Source organism: Ornithodoros turicata, chromosome 4 (assembly GCF_037126465.1).
Source record: "Ornithodoros turicata isolate Travis chromosome 4, ASM3712646v1, whole genome shotgun sequence".
Taxonomy (NCBI): Eukaryota; Metazoa; Arthropoda; class Arachnida; order Ixodida; family Argasidae; genus Ornithodoros; species Ornithodoros turicata.
In genome coordinates, this window is record NC_088204.1 from 67,861,932 (window position 1) to 67,884,264 (window position 22,333).

General features: G+C 48.5%; 1 long non-coding RNA gene across 1 annotated transcript; it reads right to left on the minus strand.

The window, feature by feature from the left end:
• Window positions 1-1,679: 1,679 nt before the first annotated feature.
• Window positions 1,680-21,636, minus strand: LOC135391761 (uncharacterized). The gene is made up of 3 exons (XR_010422091.1): window positions 21,438-21,636; window positions 5,345-5,431; window positions 1,680-1,765 (listed from the first exon to the last, which is right to left on the minus strand). It is a non-coding gene; the product is annotated as an uncharacterized LOC135391761 (long non-coding RNA).
• Between the last annotated feature and the right edge of the window lie 697 nt (window positions 21,637-22,333).

The window sequence follows — 22,333 nt, forward strand, 5'->3', positions numbered from 1 at the left end:
CTTTTCGCTGTTTCGGGGTTATTCCCGTCACACGTCAGGGACCTACATTCCTCCGTAGGGGAGACAACCGTGCACGATGACCCCCTTTTCTATTGGTGTGCGTTGGGGCACGTTGACCAATCGAGTCATTTGGAAATATCTCGAGGAACTGTCCGGTTCTAGAGGGGAAAACTCCAACCCGAGGGCCTGCTGCTTACGGCCCGTTGAGCTGCGATTCCTGATGCAGAGGCTCACTGCGACTGCCGTAGATGATGCTGCGGTTTCTGACTACGTTGACGTTGATAAGGATGATGACGCGTGTGCAGCTATGACTGATGACGGTGTGATTGCTGCTGTTGCCTCCTATCATGTGCAGCAAGACGGTGCCGATGACGCCGGTGAGAAACAAGGCTCGAACATTGACACTTTGCGACCGCACTGACATTCTTCGAACAGCGCAACAGCGTGGCTCAACTCTATGCAATTAGCAAAAGTTTGCAGGAATCGAGTGCCTACACTACTATGTAACAGCTGTCATTGACGAGATATCTGTGATTTAATTCAACCTTGCTCTGTAGGTCGTCTCTATTCGGTCGTTTCATTTATGCGGATGCCCCGGTATCCGGACGATTTCGCCGGGAACGGCACCGTCCGGATAAACGGGGGTCGACTGTATATCCCTGCAGTGGATTCCAGGTCAATACGGTCTAAGAGCCACTGAGGGGGCTGACAGAGCAGCAACGGCTGCCAACGAGTCCCCGACAGCCGTGCCCATTGTGCTCTCGAGAGGCGACAGAAGGGCCTTACTAACTGCATGGTTTCAACCCCTGGCTCTGCAGCAATGGCGCAGGGACATCACGGCGCGATCTCTAATGCATTCGGTAGACCCAAATCTGTCGTTTTCTTTCCCTGCCCGTCTCCTATGCCGTTTTACCGCACTCCTGCGTAGACTCCGACTCAATGTTGTTTTCATCCCGCAATTCAAGTGTGTGATCCGATGCTGTGACACGGGCCTCTGTTCCACCTGCGGTGTCGTGGCGACCGCCCAGCTCATTCTTATGGAATGTTCACTCTACTGCTGGCAAAGGCGGACAGTGTGTGGTGAGCTTGCCCGCATCAGCAAGAGGCCGCTCACCTTAGCTGCACTCACTGGTCCCTATGAATATCCTGTGCTCCATCATCGGGTTCTTCACCTGTTCATGGATTTCCTGTCGTCCACTGGATTGCTTCATACGCTTGCTTTAGTTCTTTCTTGTGTTTTTATCCTTCATTCATCATCTTCACATAATGTTCCCGTGCAATGGGGTAGGGTACCGCACCACCGCGGTGAAACACCCCCTCTCATCCTCATCATTTATTGTTGTTGTTGTTGTCATCTTCGACAGGCATCTTTCGCGATATCAATTCAATATAATTCATTTCACAAAGGCTTCTATGTAAAAGTTCGTGTTCTTTGTTGCCTCGCGTTTGCAAGCAATCCGTAAGTTTTTTTTTCCCCATTCAATACTGCAGCATCAACCACTTTATTTTGTTCGTTCAAATTTTCTCAAATCATACCAAGCGTTATAATAAGATTATTCATCCTTGCATTTGACCGTGTCGCAGCATTTCGGGTAAGGCCCATTTCCGGGCACGACAGAACATCCTTCTGGTGCTTCCACAACTCCACAACCCTTCAGATGCACGATGGCGTTGGCAACATCGCAGATTGCAACCTGACATTGCTCTGGTTCCAGTTGGACTTGCTTGCCGTCCTCCAATTCATGACCCTCAAACTTGCATTTTCCTGCAAGATACGTAATGGAACTTTCACTTTGATTCACGCAGATGATAAGCTCATGGTGCATCTCAAAGCTAACACGTCCCGCCACAGATCCCAAGGCTGCATGTACGAACTCGATCGACGGCATAGGCAACCTTGTTGTATGGTGCAAATTCACCATCAATAAACATGCGAACAAAATCATAAAACACCATCAATACATGAGGGCGGGGACAACACAGTAGCTCATAGTACTTGTAATTTTGGTGGCGCTTGCCCCGCGATTAGAGAATCTTCCCTTCAGATCCGCGTAAGCGGTAGAGGGAGGCAAATGGGAGCCGGTCCGTCATACACCGGAGAGGGGCCCCTTGATAACGCGGTCCGTCCCCGGGTGGGCCGTGTCTTTGAATGCGCGGCCCGCAAAATGGTCGTCGGGGCGGAATCGCTTGCGCTGTTGTGCCGGGACGATCTTTTCTTAGATGTTTTACCTCAATGTAATGGAGATTTGGCTCTACAAGTGTGGAACTGGTTACTCCAGCTCACTTGTACCGCTAGATGTTGGTTAATAGCGCTGGCCACAAGTAGATGGTGGGGATGATAGCGTGATGAAAGAATGAGCAAGTCACGTCTTTCACCACTGTCAGGGAAGGTGCTGCATCAGATCGCACTTAAGTCAAAATTATTGGGCGTATCTGGCCAAGATGCCATATCTAGCTCAAGCAAGCCCACTGGGACTGTACCGTCCCCTGTAATTACAGGACTGTTTGCATGGTATGACACGAGCTCGAAACAAAGCGAAACACGTCACGAAACAAAGATCGTGGGAAGATTGAAAGATAAAAACGTTCGGCATGTTGTGGAAGCTTTGGAGATCGAAGCAAACAGGGAAATATGTGTCAAGGCGTCTTCGCGTGCAGCAGATGGGCAGTTATGCCTTCTCACCCAAGCAGCACAATGTACTGAAAGTCGAGTGCAATAGGGGTGGACGGGTAGGTGGAAGGCCTTGAACACACTCGTGACACTGAAGAACATTGATAAGACACATACCGCCCACCCCTATTGCACTCGACTTTCAGTACATTTTGCTGCTTGGGCAGATTCGTAAACAGTCGTGGATAACGAAGAGACACGCCACATCTTGGAATTTGACGCTATCAGTACACTATCAGGCGTATGTTTTTTGGATTAAAACTGAAAACTCGGAACCCTAGTCATAACCAACACTTCAACAGCCGTTACATCAGCACTCACCGTCTATCACATCTGCTGTTGCAATGGCTTGATGACCTGCCGCCTTCTGGGAACACCAACACAGAGTTACCACCAAAATCAGTGATCCACGGAGCCCGGACATCGTTTTGTGATGTCTCAGAAATCTACTGCCCCAGCAGATATATAGCGTCGAAATTAACACGCACCGTGTAATAATATGGCAGTTAATCTCGAGTCTCACATCAGATGACAGTAGAATCTATTACGGCTGCCGTACCGGCAGATATGTAACTCGCAGGCTTCCACCTGTTTGTTTTATGTGACTCCTCTGTGCTTGCTAGGAGGCGGCAGGAGATGAATGAGGTGAGACCGACGCCGAACTCGTTTTAATGACCGCCTGTTAGGCTCTAATGTCCATATTTCGTTTCGTGAGTTCTGTACAAAGGCCGGCATCCGAAAGCGATGCATCGTAAACTCGCGGTCGTAATATTGCCTTTGGCCTAGACCGACTTCCTTCTGGCTAGTTGATAAGATGTGAGTCGTCGAATTTAAAGGAGCTGTAAACGCTCCATAAATTCATAGTTCCTGGTTCCGGTGTTATTGAAATGCTTCAATGATGGCAGTTAAAGAAATACGCACCAGGCCGTTGTGAGGCTTGTGTTGCTTTTGTCCTTCTATGTTTAATTTGCCTCATCCATTACACTTGAAATAGTGTGTGTGTGTGTGTGGGGGGGGTAATGGCAGGATAAGCTCGCCGTTGTTGTCGACGCGCACAGAAGTGGGCGTCGTCACGACTATAGCAAAAAAAAAAAAAAAAGAAAGAACACAAAACGCAAAGGAAGGACGGACGGATGGAGGATAGAGGAGGATGTTAAATTAGAACTTCACCACATAGCGCGCTCCAAGCCAACCACCATTCCGAATGATATCATTCCGTGCCATGATTCGTTCAAAAAAAGGGGGAGGAGCCTATCTGGGACATGCATAATGTTCCCAGATTGGCGCCTCCTCCCGTTTTTGGGAAATAAGGACACAGAATGATATCATTCAAAATGATGGTTGGCTAGGAGCATGCTATGCGATGCAGTTCTGTTTTAACGCTGTACAGTCAGTGACAACTTAGATCCTACATTTGGGGCCGCCTACTCATCCGTGGAAGGCTACTGCGATTGGCCACCAGCCTTTGCACGACGCCTCCGCTGCGCGATGGAGATCCTGCTCTCTCTCTATCTCTACCCCAGTCCCCACTTCGCCGCGCCGCACAACATGCGCACAACACAACGCGCGCGGAGCGATTCTTGTCCAGGGGCGGTGTCAAGTGTATGACTTATGTCTTCACTGACTATACATGCCCTTCTGCATGGCTTCCGGTTTGTTGCCAAAACGACATCCAGTTTCGCAGCAAACACGGTCTGCGCCAACCGCTACGGCGACTGATACTGTTACCGCTTCTGATTTGAGGTGAGAGAGGACCGTATACGTCTTCTTATGACAATTCAAATTGCCACAAAGAGGCGTACCTTCCCATTTTCAACAAATCAAGAAAGTGAAAGCTATCATTCTCCATGGTGGCTGGTTCCGAGCGTCCTTAGTCGCGGAAGGACCGGAAGTCTTCGTGGCACCGAAAGTTGCGATGCAGCCTTGTTTATGTTTATACGAGAATGTCATGTATACAACGTTACACGACGAGAAGCTCTCAGAGCGTGCTGCTCTATAGCAATTATTTGGGCCGTGAAGTTTCCCGGGGCTCCAAGTGAGACGAAGTGCAACTGTCGGCAACTTTTATGTGCAGGAAAGTACAACTGAGTGACTGGACATAAGCCTTTGGGCCTGCGCCCTGCGACGAAATGCAAGCTCAATCTGTCTGGCGGTAGTCTTGTTGTCCCGTTTATGGGGAGGAAATGTACATAGCGTATTTTTTTAAAATCCTGTACATATTTTTTTATAAGATAAGTATTTAAAGAGATTGAAACATTTATTTTACTGAAAAACAAGCTTTCGGACGGAGTCAGTCCTTCATCAGGTGCGATACATTGAACACTTGGTAGATATATTTATACTAATGTACATCAGAGAAAAAAAAATCTTTCTCTGATGCACATTAGTATAAATATCTCAAGGAAGTGTTCGATGTATCGCACCTGATGAAGGACGGAGTCCGTCCGAAAGCTTGTTTTTCAGTAAAATAAATGTTTCAATCTCTTTAAATACTTATCTTATTCACTTGCGAGTGCTAGACTTCTCCCATTTTTTGCCCGTTAGACTTTGTATAGTACAAATTAAGAGCTATCGGTATGCAGTTTTCGTAGGTGGGTTACGCGGGAAGGGGAACATCCTGTCGGAAAGCGTTGTAAATTCTGGACGGCGAAAATACATAAATTCATTCATTACCTTATTAATTCGATGTTTTCGGGGAGATGCGAGACAGGAGACTCGGAGCCTGTCGTTATTCGAACCAATCGGCCTCTCCTAAATTTCCTGAAAGGAGCACGTACTTGAAATATCAGTCGCCGAATTTTGACATGAAAATGATCCGAAGCCACAACTACGCACTAATCTCACATCTCTAATCGTGAGTTAACAAAACCGACGTCAATACTTGGCGTGGTAAAAAGCACGAGCAGACACGTCATCGAGTACTCCACACCGTTAAAACTGAATGAGGACAAAATCATGGTATCCGCCAGTCATGCCCCCGATGTTGTTTCGTGATTTGGCTTGTACACTTTTATGGTTTTCAATTTCTTTGTGTGGTAGCTCTCCTGCTTGATGACTATACACATTTCTTTGTGTGGTTGCCTCACTATGTGTGAGGAGAGTACAGCGTGTCGTTTTTTGGCGTCTTCGCCACCTATTCCTATGGCCGTGTCACGAGTGGACTTCCTACTTTTTCTTGTCCAGAAGGTAGGGAAAGCCGTGAAAAGCATGCGCCACATTGGTGGTGGAGCATGTGATCTGATTGTGAAGACCAGGTCTGGTGCTGAGAAGCTTAAGTCCCTGGGGTCGCTCACAGTGAAGGGCAATGTGATCGAGTTGGTCTCGTTGGAGTCCAACTTGGTCACAGTTTCAGTCATATCGGTGCCAGATGGCATCCCTGATGTAGCAGTGGAGGCCGTTCTTACTGAGTACGGTCCTGTCACCAAAGTAGCCCGCGAGACCTTCCCTCAGAAGGAGCTAGAGGGTATTGAAACGGGCAACCGGCGCGCTCTTATGGAAATGCGGAACCCAGTTCCGAACTGCAAAAGTGTGCGTGGTAAACGTTTGACCGTCAACTATGACGGTATCAAACGAGTTTGTATGCGGTGTGACGGAGAAGGCCACTTCAAAAAAGACTGCGTGGTCCCAGTGTGTGCTCACTGTGGTGACTTTGGACACGAGAGGTGTGATACTTCGTGTAAGCTCTGTGGCGGGGATCATGCTTTGCCCGGATGTTTGGCCACAACTTGGGCATCCCGTGTTTCTGGTAGCGGTGTGCTATCAACTGCTCCTGTTGGAGCGCCTCCCGTGCAGGCGCTCGCGGACGAGAGTGCCACGGCTGAGGTGGGAGTGCGTTCAGTGGTAGTGCCTCATGATATACCGTTAGTGTGGCGGAAGAGCCTTTCGCTGTTAGTGCTGGCAGTGATAATGGTAGTGGAGACGCGGTTAGTGGTGACAGAGCAGATACCGATGACACCGTTGCAGGTGTCTCTGTTGTTAGCGCCGCTACCAGTTCTGCTTTTGCTGTTAGTGTTGCAGCCGTAGTAGTCAGTGGCGGTGCTCTTGATGCAACAGATGCTTCTCCAGATGAGCGCATGAGTGCTGCCGTTGGTGGCGCTGTGGCAGGGTGTAACTCCCAGATTACCGAGGCTATCGGTGAGGACGATGACGGTGTTGCGTCCTCAGACTCCGAGCGCTTGGTAATTGATGAGGACCCCAAGATAGTGCACGTGGGTGATAGGGATTTTCCGGCCTCTGTCGCTAAACGTATGCGTGTGTCCTCGGACGGCTCCGAAGTGCATGATGACTCTCAAATGGACGATGAGTCCTAGTGTTCAACTCGCTGCATTTCCTTTCCTTTTAATGTCTCTATTCAGTCTTGTAACCTTAAACGTCCGGGGGTTTAGCAGGGAGGCCAAGCAGGTGGAGGTTGTCGATTGGGCAGTGTTGGCGGGTGCGGACATTATCCTTCTTCAAGAGACTGGTTGCCTTTCCGGGCGTGCGATCAAGTCCCTTGAAGATTCACATGGGCTCAGAGCTTTCTTCAGTCCTGGCTCGCCACACAGAGCAGGGGTGGGTATTCTAGTGTTCCCGTCATTCCGGGGTACCGTCCGGTGGTTCGACACAGACACCGAAGGTAGGGTTGTGGCGGTGGAGTTAGAGTACGGCAGTAGTGCTTTGCGGATATTTAATGTTTACGCCCCTACCCGTCGCAGTGAGCGCTCAGATTTCTTTCGCACAATTGATCCTTTTTTCTATGGTAACCAAAATCTACTCTTTGCAGGCGACTTCAACTGCACGATAGACCGACAGCACGGCAGACAAGCGAATAGAGAACTTGAGCGCTTAGTGAATTCTGTTGGTTTCATTGATGCTTGGTCGTCAACGGGAATGCCTATGAATTCACCTGGGTTGATTCCCGGGGTCGCCACAGCCGATTGGACAGATTTTAAGTCTCGCCAGGGCTGTCGGGTTTTGACGCGACCTGCTGGGGATCTCACGGATCATGTTGGTGTTCTGTTATCTTTATCTGGCCTGTTGAATTTTCGCTCTGGCTCCAGTTTTTGGCGCCTGAACGTGTCTTTGCTCAACCGCCCCGAAATTAAAAACGACGTAAAAAATTGGCTTGCGGATGTTTGTTCCGCGACCGATTTCGGGCCTAGTCACTGGGAGGCTCTAAAGCTGGATGCAGCACACCGTTTTCGTCATCGTCATCATGTATTTCTCTCTCTCTCGGCATTGGGGCAGACAGCGCGCGCGAGAACACCGGCAGCGTAGAGATGCACTCAGGCAGGTGTTAGCTGTGCTTCGCCACCCTGACTCACGCAGTCCTGAACCTGCGTCCGATATTGAGGACGTGCGGAGACGGATAGCCTCTCTACGAATGCAGTCCTGGCGCAAATTTGTTGCGCAACGCAATGTGGTGCGCTGGTGCCGGGAGGCATATTGCTCCCGTGTGTTAGTCAAGCGCTATGTGGCAGAAAATCCGGACTTCGGAATTACTGAGCTCCGGTCAGCTGACGGCTCAATTCTGACTGATCCCGGTGACATTCAGGAAGCAATGCGTGAGCATTGCGCGGCCCTTTATCAGGAGCCACCTCACGACGAGCCTGTTGTCAGCCGAGAGTGCCCACTGCCGGCGAAATAAATGGAGCATGTTGACTCAGGGCCGCTCACGCAAAATGAAGTTTTTACGTCTGTCTCCTCAATGGCGAGCGGAAAGTGCCCTGGCATTGATGGCCTCCCAGTTGAGTTTTACAAGCGCTTCTGGAGTGTGATTGGTTCTTGCATGACTCGGGTTTTTAACATCTGCTTATCCCAGGGGTTGCTATGCCCCAGCATGCAGAATGGTGTTGTTGTTCTTCTGTGCAAAGACAAGTCTCGAAAACTGGACCCAGATGCTTATCGTCCGATTACTTTACTGACGAGCGATTATAAGATCTTAGCTAAAACTCTTCTATTGCGCGTTTCACCTCTGTTGGAGAAGGTGTTACATCCTTGCCAAGCATGTTCCGTCCCCGGCAGGTCCTCAGACCTTCATAGAATCGCTCTTCGTGATGCCATCCACTGGATTAACAGTGGTCATGCCCCCGCTGTGCTGGCGTCATTCGATCAGTCCAAGGCATTCGATCGCGTGCGACACGCATACCTGTTCTCTCGGCTGAGGGCATATGGGTTCGCCGTTGCCTGGGTCAGGTATGTGGAAACGTTGTATAGGGGCGCTAGAAGCGTTGTGTCTGTCGCTGGCGGACTGTCGTCCCCCTTTGGTGTTAACTTGTGGGGTCCGTCAAGGATGTCCCCTCTCTCCCGCCTTGTACACCATTGCCATCAACCCTCTACTCGAGAGACTGTGCTCGCTTCCTGTTACATTGCCACTGCCCAATGGATGCCCCCCACCTGTTTTTGCGTTCGCAGATGACATCTCTGTGATCGTTTCTCGCGAGTGTTCCCTAGGGCCCGTTTTGAAGGCGTTTGAGGACTACGGAGCCGTTTCAGGGGCAAGACTGAATAGGTCAAAAAGTGCAGCACAGTTTTTGAACCACCAGCCTTCCTGCGGAGCTCCTTTCTGTGTTCCAGTGAGGCCAGAAGTCAAAATTCTTGGCGTGACTTTTGATTGCACTGGAATATCTACCGTAAATTGGCCACGAGTGTTTAATCGTTGCAGAGCTGTCCTGCGGCAGCTTAAGTTTGTTGATTTGCCCATCACGTTTCGTGCTCATCTGCTACTGGCCTGGTACTACAGTCGCTTGTGGTTTTTAGGAGTCGTTGCCACGCCGCCACCACTAATCCGTACTGCCATCACGAGGCACGCGTTCCGTTTCCTCTGGGGCGGTTCGGTGGAGTGGGTCGCGAGATCCCGCTTGCACCGTACACGTGACCAGGGCGGCTTAGCCTTGCCGGTGGTGCTCTACAAGTGCCTTGCACTTCAGTCGCGCGTTTATTTCGAGGCATTGCACACTCCCGAACACCCAGCGTGCGCATTAGTGCAGTACTCTCTGGGGTGTGCTACCAGGTGGTTCGTTGAGAGCCCTAGGTTTCGGCCTAGGTCCGAAGTCCTGCCTCATCAATACACTGCCTGTGTTGATGTTGTACGGCGTTTGCGACTCCAGCTTCCGGACGCTGACCTCCAGTTATGGGCTGTCAGCGATTTTTATACAGCTATCCTGGAGTTGGAGTCTGGTCCCCCAGTTCCTTCGGTGCCGTCGAAGCTGTCTTGGCGTCGAATCACCGCAGGCTGGCTAGATGCACGCCGCGCCAGTCTTCAGTGGAAGTTGGCCCACAACGTTCTTCCTCTTCGCGAGCGACTACACCGTTTTCATATCTCTCGCTCTGACGGTTGCCCGTCTTGCGGGATGTGTGAAACCGCAGAGCACTGTTTCCGGCGTTGTCGTGTATCTCTTTTGCTGTGGCGCAGAGTAACCCAGATATTTCAGCTGTCGACTGTCGCCTGGGCCACCGTACAGTTCCTGTAACCGTTGCCTGTTCCGCGCGTTCAGCGTAAACAATTGGCTTTATTAATTACCGAGATCAACTTTCAAATTTGGATCCGTCGTTGCCGGCTGGCTTTCGGTGGCCCAGACTTCGGAGACGCAGCTATATATCAGGCTATCAGGGCCAGGCTTCGTAGCCACATTGTCTGTGAGCAAGCACTGTATGGTCTTGTGGAGTGCTCTCGCCGCTGGCTGGCGTCTACTCGTCTTTCCCGCCACGTTCAGGGTGAGTGGCAAATCATGTTCTAGCCACCTCGCTAGGACCGTACTGCACTCTGCAGCGGCTGTCCCGTGTTTGGATTGTTCGCTTGGTATGGTCAGTACGAAAAGCAAACTCTCCTAGAGAGTGTTGTTATCTAGCTTGTAGGACTGTAACATAAAGTTAGTTTCTGTCCAAAGGGGACTACCTCCATAGGTAGCTCTCCTGCTTGATGACAATACACACTGTGGCGAAATTGGCCCACGTCCTTCCTCCAGAGGTAGCTCTCCTGCTCGATGACAATACACGGTTAGCTGGGCGAAATTGGCCCACGTCGATCGTGAGTTAACAAAAACTACGTCAATACTTGGCATGGGATTTTCGGTATCAACGTCAGTTATCTGTGGGGAATAAAATGCAGCTATAGTTTCGGAATCGATGGGTATGAAGGCGACCGTCCTTTCGGAGGAAAGCAAAAGCACGAGCGGACACGTCATCGGGTACTCCACACCGTTAAAACTGAATGAGGACAAAATCATGGTATCCCCGGGTATGCCCGGGTGCCGAATAACGCGCGAGTTATTTTGCGCGAGTAAGTGTTCGCGACGTTGTGTTGCACGTACGTTCAAAATGGCGAGCTCTTTGCCTGCGCACATGGAGCATAAAACAATCGAAAATCAGCAAGTGCATGCAGCCCCGTCTTCGTCGTCTTCGTATATTTTGAATAGCGATATCCGCGAATGGAAGCTATATAAACTCCTCGGTTGGTTACTGTGACACTGACGTGTGCCATACATCACGGTTTAAGCCACTCCCACTGTTCCTCCAGTTAAGTTGTATAACTAGTGTGACCGATGTTTGAACAACACATGTTCGAGACTATGTATAATCGTACAAGGGTTTGGACCAAACGATGTTGTCGAACAAGAATTGTATAACCAGTGTGACCGAGCATTATTATGGTGAGCTAGCTCACCATAGCTTTATACATGCGCCATACACGTTTGAACACATGTTGTCATACATGTTTGGAGCACGTCTATAACTAGTGTGACTCCGGCCAAACGATTAGCTGTGGCGAAATTGGCCCACGTCGATCGTGAGTTAACAAAAACGACGTCAATACTAGGTGTGGGATTTTTGGTATCAACGTCATTTATCTGTGGGGAACAAAATGCAGCTATAGTTTCGGAATCGATGGGTATGAAGGCGACCGTCCTTTTAGGAGGAAGCAAAAGCACGAGCGGACACGTCATCGAGTACTCCACACCGTTAAAACTGAATGAGGACAAAATCATGGTATCCGTGAGTCATGCACCCCCATGCTGTTTCGTGATTTGGGTTGTACACATTTATGGTCTACGGTAAGCTGCGCGAAATTGGCCCACGTCGATATTGTAATGCTGGAAGAAACTAGATCATTATCCGGGAGGTGGATTCTAATTCTAGAAAACTCTCACGGGGTCGAGGCATTCTTCAGCTGTGGATCGCCTCGGCGAGCAGGCACCTGCATTTTAGTTTTTCCGTCTTTTCAGGGCACAATGCGGTGGTTTGACAACGATACGGATGGGAAGATGGTATATTTGGAGCTTCACTTTGACGGCCAATCATTTCGAATTGTAAATGTTTATGCGCCTGTACGTCGTAGTGAGCGATCGGACTTCTTCCGTCGATTGGACACTTTTCTTTTCGGCAGCCAAAACTTGATACTTGCTGGTGACTTTCATTGCACGATCGACCGCCAACACGGTAGGCAGGCGTGCAGAGAACTCGAACGCCTTGTAAGCGCCATTGGCTTAACTGACGCCTGGGGCGGATTACTGGCCATTGCATCGGTGCGTCGGCCTAACGTGGCAACGCCCACCGTCGGCCAAGCAAGCGCTGCCGACGCACGATGTGAAGTGGTCAGTAAGGCCACCGTCGTCCGCTGGATAGGCGAGCCTCGCCGGCGCGAGGAGCAATGACGCTACTCTCGGCGGCAGACTGAAGTCTGTCAAGCAAAAAGCCTAAATTTGACGACATTAACTTACTTTACCTCTAACAAATATAAATTTTGTTACCGCGTGGAAAGAAACCTTCTTGCACATATACTTCGCTAGATGAGCACGTCATACACGAATCAGCCAATGCGAATGCAGTGCGGTATCGTCTGCTGCCGTCGCCGGCTCGAAGGGAATCCTTCGGCGCTCGGAGCTGTCCCTTTTTCTTTTCACTCTACACATGTGTTGAGAATTAGTTTCGTATTTTATTTTAACATCACATTCGTAGAAGACGAGGACGAGGATCTGTGCACTATACGCCGCGTGGAAGATTGCTATACTGACGAGGATAAAGTTATTTGGTGGACTTACGGTGTGCTTGCTGAGCTTGTCGAGTGATCTCCTCCTTTTTAGTTCTACAACTAAACTAAGCAGTGATTCGGGTAACAGCTCAGGACTACACAGCCTGCTGAGGCTTCCAGAGAGTTGCCGGCTACAACAAGCAGCCAAGCTCAAAATGTGCGGAGCGGAGGCAGATGTCGACGGAGGAGGAGACAGGTGCCACCATCAATGTCCACCAACTCCTTGAAGTACGAAGGAGAATCGTGGAACAACAACGGCGGACCGCAGGAAGCATTGATCGCCTATGCCAAGTATGCCCAATGAAAGATCTACTAACAATACGGACAATAAAATATGTGCTGGCTCATTAATTCCCGTAGGCACTGGCTCCAATATCACAATATTTTGCGCACAAGCTTTTGCAGAAAAGGCATACAAATGAATAGCGCAAGTATTGCTAGTTTTTTTTAATTGCAGTGTCCAAATATTTCATGAAGAAAGAAATGTCATGCTTGTGCAAGACGGAGTTAATTTCACAATGGTGGGTTACATACACAATAACTCAGCTAATGCGGGTGCATAACATTCCCTATATGGGAAACACTCGATGTCATGTCAATGTTTCCATATACATCCTGTATGTGTATACACGAGGCTTTGGACAGTCGGAAGAAGGAAACAAACATCTTCGCCCAATGGCTACGAACGCCACACACCCGGCGATGGTGGCAGGCTGCGAGTAAGGTCACTTCTTCCTTCTCACGACGAAGCGTGTTACGTGCAGCACGCGTTACTATGGAGACGACGCTGCGCTACGCACTGACAAGTGGCCAGCCCGCCCCTGGGGCGGATTACTGGCCACTTGTCGGTGCGTAGCGCAGCGTCGTCTCCATAGTAACGCGTGCTGCACGTGACCCGCTTCGTCGTGAGAAGGAAGAAGTGACCTTACTCGCAGCTAGAGGTGTACGCCGCCGCGCCGAAGCGCCGCCGCCGGAGGTTGGGGCCTCGCCGCCGCCGCCGCCGATGTTGAAAAATCGGCGCGGCTGTGTAATGTGCCCATTTTGATCCACTTTCTATAAACGAATATCTCCCATACCTAATATTTTGTTTGTTTTTGTTTCATCTTAGGTTCCAGGCTTTATTTGTGATGTTTTTAGCAGTAACAATTTCATCTCCTGATATGCTGTTTATGCTTTAGAGTTTCGTTTCATAGTCGACCCTGGAGGAACACAACTCCAGGAAAACTTGTCATTCAGTTCTTGCAGGTTGTTTGCCGGTCATCCACCAACACCATAGCACTGGTCATTATCCATATACAGGGTGTTTTGTTTTTATTCGTCACAGAATTTTTGTTTAAAAAATAGCGGGACGAAATACATGCCGCTTTTGAGTTGGTCATGCGAATATTATCTCGAAGAAAGTATGTAACTATAAGATCATTAATTACTTCAAATTCATTAATTCTTTGATTAAGGAATTTCGCGTAAAAACGGGATAGCAGAACGGAAGATACTCATCGTTGAAAGCCATTCCATGTTTAAGAAATTCTTAAACACGCATGTGTGTTGAAATATCCGACGCTGAATGCCGCTATGCAAATGAGCCGAAACGAGAAGTACGCCATTTCCGAGCGCAGAACTGACGCGACTTTCGCCTTATCTGGGTTGGAAAGCGGTCTATCTGACCAACAGATTAGCGCCTACACCAATCAGCTCGATCGCTCCAAAGCACTTGGTCCTCTCACGTGGATTGCCCGTCGCTCTTTCTGCGCTCGAAACGTGCGTAGCAAATAGTGCATTTTGTGTGTGCCGGCACAGTCAGAGAGGGTGTTTTCAATCGCGGAATTGCCGGGCTTATAATGCGCGCGAAGCATGGCAGACTCAACCCACTCGTTCTGGACAAGTTTATACTGTAAAACCCTTTAATTTCACGAGACCTTAATTTTCGTGAATTTTGCGAATCGAGAAAATTCTAGGAACTCGTGGGGTGCGCGAAATTTAGTTGTTGCGAATATATCCCTACTCGATTCGCGAAAATTGATGGCTGCGAAATTAAATGATTTTAAAGTATTTATTCATGATAACTACAGCCTCTGCAAAAATACTGTTCAATGACGTGGTGGGTGCGCCTTATGTCATATCGTTTGCTAACGTTCGCATATTTATATGGTTTCCCAAAAAGAGCCAACTGGATCAGTGGACAGAGCTTTCACGCGTCGCCGTCCTGTGAACATTCGATCAGCACTCGCTGTAACTGTTACGTGTAGTTGCCATTAAAGGGATGGCTCGTCGTTCTGATTATCTAGCTATGTTGTTTTCTCCAGCGCTTAACGCGCACTTAACGCGCCCAGTCGAAGTTCTTGGGCGACGACCTTCTTGAAGTGCTTTACTTCTCCTAATGCTCCCTTGTGTGTTCGGTTTTCTTTCATAATACTACCCAGTGCTGACGCACATGTTTGGTGCAAGGTACAGTAAATACTGCCACCGTCGCGTTGACTATGATGGAGAAAATACCCCCGCTCTGAGGTGTTCGTGCGTTCTTGTTGGAGAAGAGAACATATTGACAGCCCACGGGTCGCACGCCGATATGACAGCATCGGCGTGACGCCGCTGACGCCGCCGCCGCCGGGCCTTCAACGTGCTCTACGCCGCCGCCGAAAAAAATGCCCACGGCGCACACCTCTACTCGCAGCCTGCCACCATCGCCGGGTGTGTGGCGTTCGTAGCCATTGGGCGAGGAGGTCAGCCGACGCAAAACGCTGCGATGTTCGTCGTTGAAAATGGCGCTTGTGTATGCGTTTCTAGAGGACCAAGGAGCCACTTCAGTGCAGTCAACGAGGACATTTCGTGCTCACAAGGATGTCTTCACGTCGTTGTCGGAAGAGCAGTTTGTTTCCTTCTTCCGACTGTCCAAAGCCTCGTGTATACACATACAGTATATGGAAACATTGACATACACATCGAGTGTTTCCCATATAGTGAATGTTATGCACACGCATTAGCTGAGTTAGTGTGTATGTAACCCACCATTGTGAAATTAACTCCGTCTTGCACAAGCATGACATTTCTTTATTTATGAAATATTTGGACACTGCAATTTAAAAAAAACTAGCAATACTTGCGCTATTCATTTGTATGCCTTTTCTGCAGAAGCTTGTGCGCAAAATATTGTGATATTGCAGCCAGTGCCTGCGGGAATGAGCCAGCACATATTTTATTGTCCGTATTGTTAGTAACTCTTTCATTGGGCATACTTGGCATAGGCGATCAATGCTTCCTGCGGTCCGCCGTTGTTGTTCCACGATTCTCCTTCGTACTTCAAGGAGTTGGTGGACATTGATGGTGGCACCTGTCTCCTCCTCCGTCGACATCTGCCTCCGCTCCGCACATTTTGAGCTTGGCTGCTTGTTGTAGCCGGCAACTCTCTGGAAGCCTCAGCAGGCTGTGTAGTCCTGAGCTGTTACCCGAATCACTGCTTAGTTTAGTTGTAGAACTAAAAAGGAGGAGATCACTCGACAAGCTCAGCAAGCACACCGTAAGTCCACCAAATAACTTTATCCTCGTCAGTATAGCAATCTTCCACGCGGCGTATAGTGCACAGATCACCGTCCTCGTCTTCTACGAATGTAATGCTAAAATAAAATACGCAATTAATCCTCAACGCATGTGTCGCGTGAAAAGAAAAAGAGACAGCTCCGAGCACCGAAGGATTCCCTTCGAGCCGGCGACGGCAGCAGACGACACTGCACTGCATTCGCATTGGCTGATTCGTGTCTTACGTGCTCATCTAGCGAAGTATGTGCAAGAAGGTTTCTTTCCACGCGGTAACAAAATTTATATTTCTTAGAGGTAAATACAAAGTAAGTTAATGTCGTCAAATTTAGGCTTTTTGCGTGACAGACTTGCGTCTGCCACCGAGGGTAGCGTCATTGCTCCTCGCGCCGACGAGGCTCGCCTATCCAGCGGACGACGGTGGCCTTACTCACCACTTCACATCGTGCGTCGGCAGCGCTTGCTTGGCCGACGGTGGGCGTTGCCACGTTAGGCCGACGCACCGATGCAATGGCCAGTAATCCGCCCCTGGTCTCACGTTCATGGCGACAGATACGAATTCACTTGCGTTCATGGCGACAGATACGAATTCACTTGGGTCAACTCCCGTGGCGATCACAGTCGCTGGGTCGCTCCTATGTGTCTCCGGGAATGATGAATTTCCTGGGTGGAACACGAAACCTCCGAGGACCTCACTGATCATCATGGAGTCGTTTTATCTTTGTCAGGGCTGAGGAATTTTGGCACCGGTCGCTGTCTTTGGCGATTGAACGTGTCTTTGTTAGATGACCATGAAATTAAAGAAGACATGCAACACTGGCTGTCGGAACAATATTCGGTAGACGATTTTGGGCCGATCACTGGGGGGCTTCGAAGGTGGGAGCCGAGGATCGCTTTCGATGTTGGGGTAGGCGGCGCGCGCGTGAACACCGGGAGTGCAGAGACGCACTCAGGCAGGTCTTAGCTATTCTACGCCACCATGGCTCTCGCAGCCATGTCACTGCACTATATCGCGGATGTGCAGAGGCGCCTGATGGCCATGAGAATGCGCTCCGTTTCGCAGAGCAGAGAAACGTCGAACGCTGGTGTCAGGAAGCATACTGCTCCCGCTTACTCCTCCGGCGCTATGTGAAGGAAAAGGAAGAGTACGTAGGCTCCGGTCCGAGGAAGAGGAAAGAAGGCCATGGCCATTATCTCATTGGTAGAAGAAGAAGAAGAAGGAAAGAAGATATGCGCGAAGGCGCGAGGGAACCTTTTTTTAGTTTGTTGTTTGACTGCTACCTGTAAGCATTGAATAAAGTCGCGGTGTTCGTTATTGCAATTGTGGAGTCTTCCTATTTAGAAGACCTGGGCTTCAAAAGAATTACAAGAAGGTGGAATTACAAGAATTACAAGAATTAGTGGAAGAATTACAAGAATTACAATTGGTGCCGAAACTCGGGAAGAGACTACAGCTGGGAGATTTCGACTACCTACAGTGGAACATCGTGCAACTGCTTGGCCTACGAGAGGAAAATGGAACGCAAAGAAGGCCTAAAGCGTCAACGCCGAGGGTTGCGCAGCGCTCTTTCTAGGGCTATCAACGAGGCTACGGAAAAGCTAGAAGAAGTTGATATGCGTGAGGAAGATATAGGAGTAGTGTCTGCTCGAGTGAAGAAGGATATGGAGAACTTAGAGAGAGTGGACGCCGAATTGGAGCTTCTGTGGTCTGCGGAAGAAGTCGAAGAGGAACAACAGGTGAGCTTTGAATATATTGATTGGGCCACGGAGATGTTGGCAAGATTGCAGTTCAGACTAGGAAGGATAAGCTCTTCGGGAATTGGCACAGATGGACTTCTTTCAGAAACGAGACCCATGGAAGGCGCGAGGATACCAAGCGTTGAGGTTAAACTGCCAAAATTGGACCTCATCAAGTTCAACGGGCAAAGAAAGAATTGGATGGCGTTCTGGGAGCAATTCCGACAGGTTGTACACGAGAACGCGAAATTGTCTGCGTGTGACAAGTTAAATTATTTAAGAGCAGCGCTCACTGTCGAAGCAGCGTCGGCCATTCCTGGATTGCCCCCAACGGAAAGATGCTACGGAGACGCCCTTGAAATTCTCAAAGGTCGGTTTGGAAATGAGTCTCTGCAAATGGAGGACCACATGACCAGCCTGATGGACTTGCAGCCTGTGAGATCACAGCAAGATACCAGAGGCCTCAGGAAGCTTCACGACGAGCAGGCAGCGCATGTCAGCGTTGACAACATTCGGGATACCTGAGGAGTCTTTTTCATCAATGCTGTACTCCCTCATGCTTCGACTCATACCTGAGGCGCTACTTATCGATTTCAACAGAAAGAAGCTGGAAGCGGAAGATGAAGCTGCAATAAGGAACACAAATGACCGAGGAGACGGCAGAATGGATTCAGGGCTTTCGGGAACGCAACAGGTAACAAAAGTGAAGAACTTCATGAAGCTTCTGAGAGTAGAAGCTGAGTGCCGTGAAAGGGGGGTTGCTCGTTGCCAAAGGTACAGTTGCAGCAACATCACAGCCATCTCAGAAGAACGAGGACAAGAGAAAGTATACAAGGAAACCAAAAAGACCGTCCTCAGCGTCTGCGCTGCTTCACACGACAGTACAGTCAGCGGAATGTTTTTTTCTGCAAGGCACGGGAACATTTGACTAAAGACTGTACTGCAGACATTCCGATGGACGAAAAATTACGGAAACTGCAAGAAAGTGGTAGATGCTTCAGATGTACCGGAGCAAACCATATCTCGAAGTGATGTTGGCGGAAACTACAGTGCTCGAAGTGCCAGGAGAGACACGCTTCGTCGGTATGCAACCCAAAAGCTGACAAATTGTCTACTCAGGATAAAAACTCGGACGGTTCTATGCAAATGAGCCTAGGGTTAGTAGAAGAGACATTGGATTCCGTGACGGTGCAGCAAACATCCGTTGCGTGGTACAAAGGAGAATTAGGCAAGGCTAAGTGCAATGTTATGTTCGACACAGGGAGTCAACGATCCTTTGTGACCGAAGAAGTCCCAGAGAAACTGAGATGCAGCACTGTGGACAAAGAGAAATTGAGGATCGGTGTGTTCGGAGGACAAGGAGTGGAAAGGACATTTCGACGTGTTTCTCTGAAGCTACAGAGTATGAGCTCTGACAAAGAGTACAAGATAGAGGTACTCGTGACAGACGTGACAGGACACCCACGCCAGGACCAGCAATCATAGACAGCATGAGAGAGAAGAACCTTGCAGTTGAACATCTACTTTGCAGAGAGAGTAGACAGCAAGTACAAATTCTCGTAGGGGCAGGTCACTTCTGGGATCTGGTCACAGGGAAAGTCGTGCGGCTGAGGAGTAGTTTACGAGCTGTAGAAACCCGTCTTGGATGGACGGTGTACGGACCCACAGCTGAAAGTGCACTCTAAGAAAAAAGGGAGTACTTTTACTCCTTTTGGGGAGTAATTGCGTTGCCACAAAAATAGTCCCTTTCGGGAGTAAATGCACGGGAGTAAATGAATGTCACAGAGTGAAGATCGCATTTCACGCGCTGTTGTAAGAGTCCCAGTTACATAATTGGTGCGCATGCATGAAAATACTTTGAAGCAAACCGTCAATCGTGATATATCGAGTGATATAAAATCTTGCGCCATACTAGGAATTTACCACGAATTTAACCAGTTATACAAAATACTGTATTTTAAATACAATTCGCGGTATTTTGGCACTCTACTCAACTTTTTGTTTTGTGTATTTGTATTCTATTTAAAATACATTTTATGGTATTTTCTACTCAATACTCTAATTACATGTTTTGGATCTCCCACTCAAGCTTTCTGTGTCTCGTCTTTCCATTATCTTGCTTGTTCAGTGGAAATTTCCCGAGTCCCTTGGACTTGACCCGGAAATTGGCCCTTTCTGGAAGTCTCCATTTAGGAATATTGCCCCATGTGTACTAATCCTTGGTCAGTGAGGGTTTTATTATGTGTGCCCTGACGCGGTGACGCCGAATTCTGACCTCGCCGAGCAGGGACCTGCTAAGAGTTTGCTTTGTTCTGGGTCACATATACTTAGTGGAGTTGTGGTATCTTTTTGTCATCTTTTTGGGACTTGTGTTTAGATGACTCCTATCACACAGCGGCGGCTAGCGTAGTGCGCGGGGTTTAGGTGATTCATGTGACATAGCGGCGACTTGCCGCATTGACCAGTGACCGGTGACTTTTTGCGTTCAAGGATAAATAGTAACTTAATTGTATTTCAAATACTTCTTGAAGTATTTTGTACTCTATCTTAATTACTTTAATTTTCATGTAGTTATACTCTGTGTTAATTACATTCTAACGTTAGTATTTATTATTTTATCTTAAATAAATTTTTGAGTATCTTTTACACGCACGTGGCCAAGTTATGTCGCCTTAAACCAGTGTCGTCCGCATGGAGTGTACTTTTGCCGCCGTATTTGACCAGCAATCCGGAGTTGGTAATCAATACTTCGACGCAATGTTGTCCGCAATTGTTAATTAAGGAAGTAAAGTTTTTAAGTTCTTGAAAACTATACGGGCGCAATTGGGACGAAAATTGTGATGTAAGTGTACCGCTTTCCCCACGTTTAAGAAGAAACGGGCCACTGGGAGAACTTAATATGTCAGACAAATGAGAAACAGCTTCTTATGAGCGACCGTTGTGATTTTGCACATGTATGTATCATCAAACTTTGCATCAAATCTTTTGATACCAAATTATTTTCTGACTGTGTCGTCACTGCTCCCGCATGAAACCTGAATATATTTAGCATGCATTTGTTATCACACCTATTCCATAGAGTATGAAGCATTAGTGTGCATTGGAAATTAATGAAGTAGCGGGGTGCTTTCATTGTTTTAGCCAGTACCTCCTTTATGCATCTTCCTTTGTTGCTCCTGCTGCGGCTGATGATGATAGGAGAAAAAAATGAAGGTGTGACCCTGCAGCCAGACTATCTCAGGTTCTACAGTACCCAAGAAGCACAAAGTACTGAAAGTCTAGTGCAATAGGGGTCGACGGTTAGGTGCAAGGCCTTGAACAGACTTGTGAAACTAAAGAACATGGATAAGACACATACCGTCCACCCCTATTGCGCTCGACTTTCAGTACATTGTGCTGCTTGAGTAAATACTGCTATGTCTCGCTTATCCGATCAGAGTTCAGATATCCGGAAAACTCGTTGTCTAGATTACATTCCTGAGAACAAACCTGCAACAATTGAATTTCGTCTTGGTTATCCGTAGTTCGTTATCCGTGGACCAATCTTCCAGGACCTGGGTGTGTCCTTATTCGCGTATCCGGAAAGGTGTCAACGTCAATTCTGTCGCTGGCATGTGCTGTGTTCGCAGTGTTCCGGAAAGCGGTCACATCTCGCCAGGGCATTCCGCACTGTTTCATTCCCTTGTGAACATCAAAGAAATCCACATGTGAATGTCTAGGCCATCTGGAAGCATCTCTCTGTTGGCCTATGCCAAGGACATTTGCAAGAGGAAGAAAACATGCGAGTTCACCCAACTTTCCGAGACATTACCCTACTTTGAGCAGCAGGCTGACTCAGCAGGTGCCGTGGCTGTGACCAAAATTCTGTCACACTCGTGCCTACTGATTTCAGGCAGCTCACATCGAATGCATTTTTGAAGTAGCGATCATTTCCTTGTGTTCTTTTCTGGAGCCATCAAGAGATCCCCCCGAATTTTTCCGGCTTCCCCGAAAGTTTTATTGGTTCAGTTATCCGGAAATTCGTTATCTCCTTCTTTGTCTTTCCCTTTTCTTTTCCTTTTCTTTTCTTCCCCTTTTCTTCTTCTCCTTTTCCTTTCGTCCTTTTCTTTTCCTTTTCTTGTCTTTCCCCATTTTTCATTGTTTTAGAATAGCAAACCGACCTCCGTCTGGCTGACCTTTCCTTTCTTTTTTTCTTAATCCCCCCCCCTCGTTATTCAGAGAAAAGGGACAACTCCCGAGGTGTCTGGATGGTCGAGACATGGCTGTACTTGAATTAATTGCTCATTGCCACTTGTTAATGTGCTAGCATATTTAAACTTTCTGTGCTTTTTTGTGCAGCAATTTATCTTGTATCAGTTGCTTGAACATGACCTAATGAACGTAGG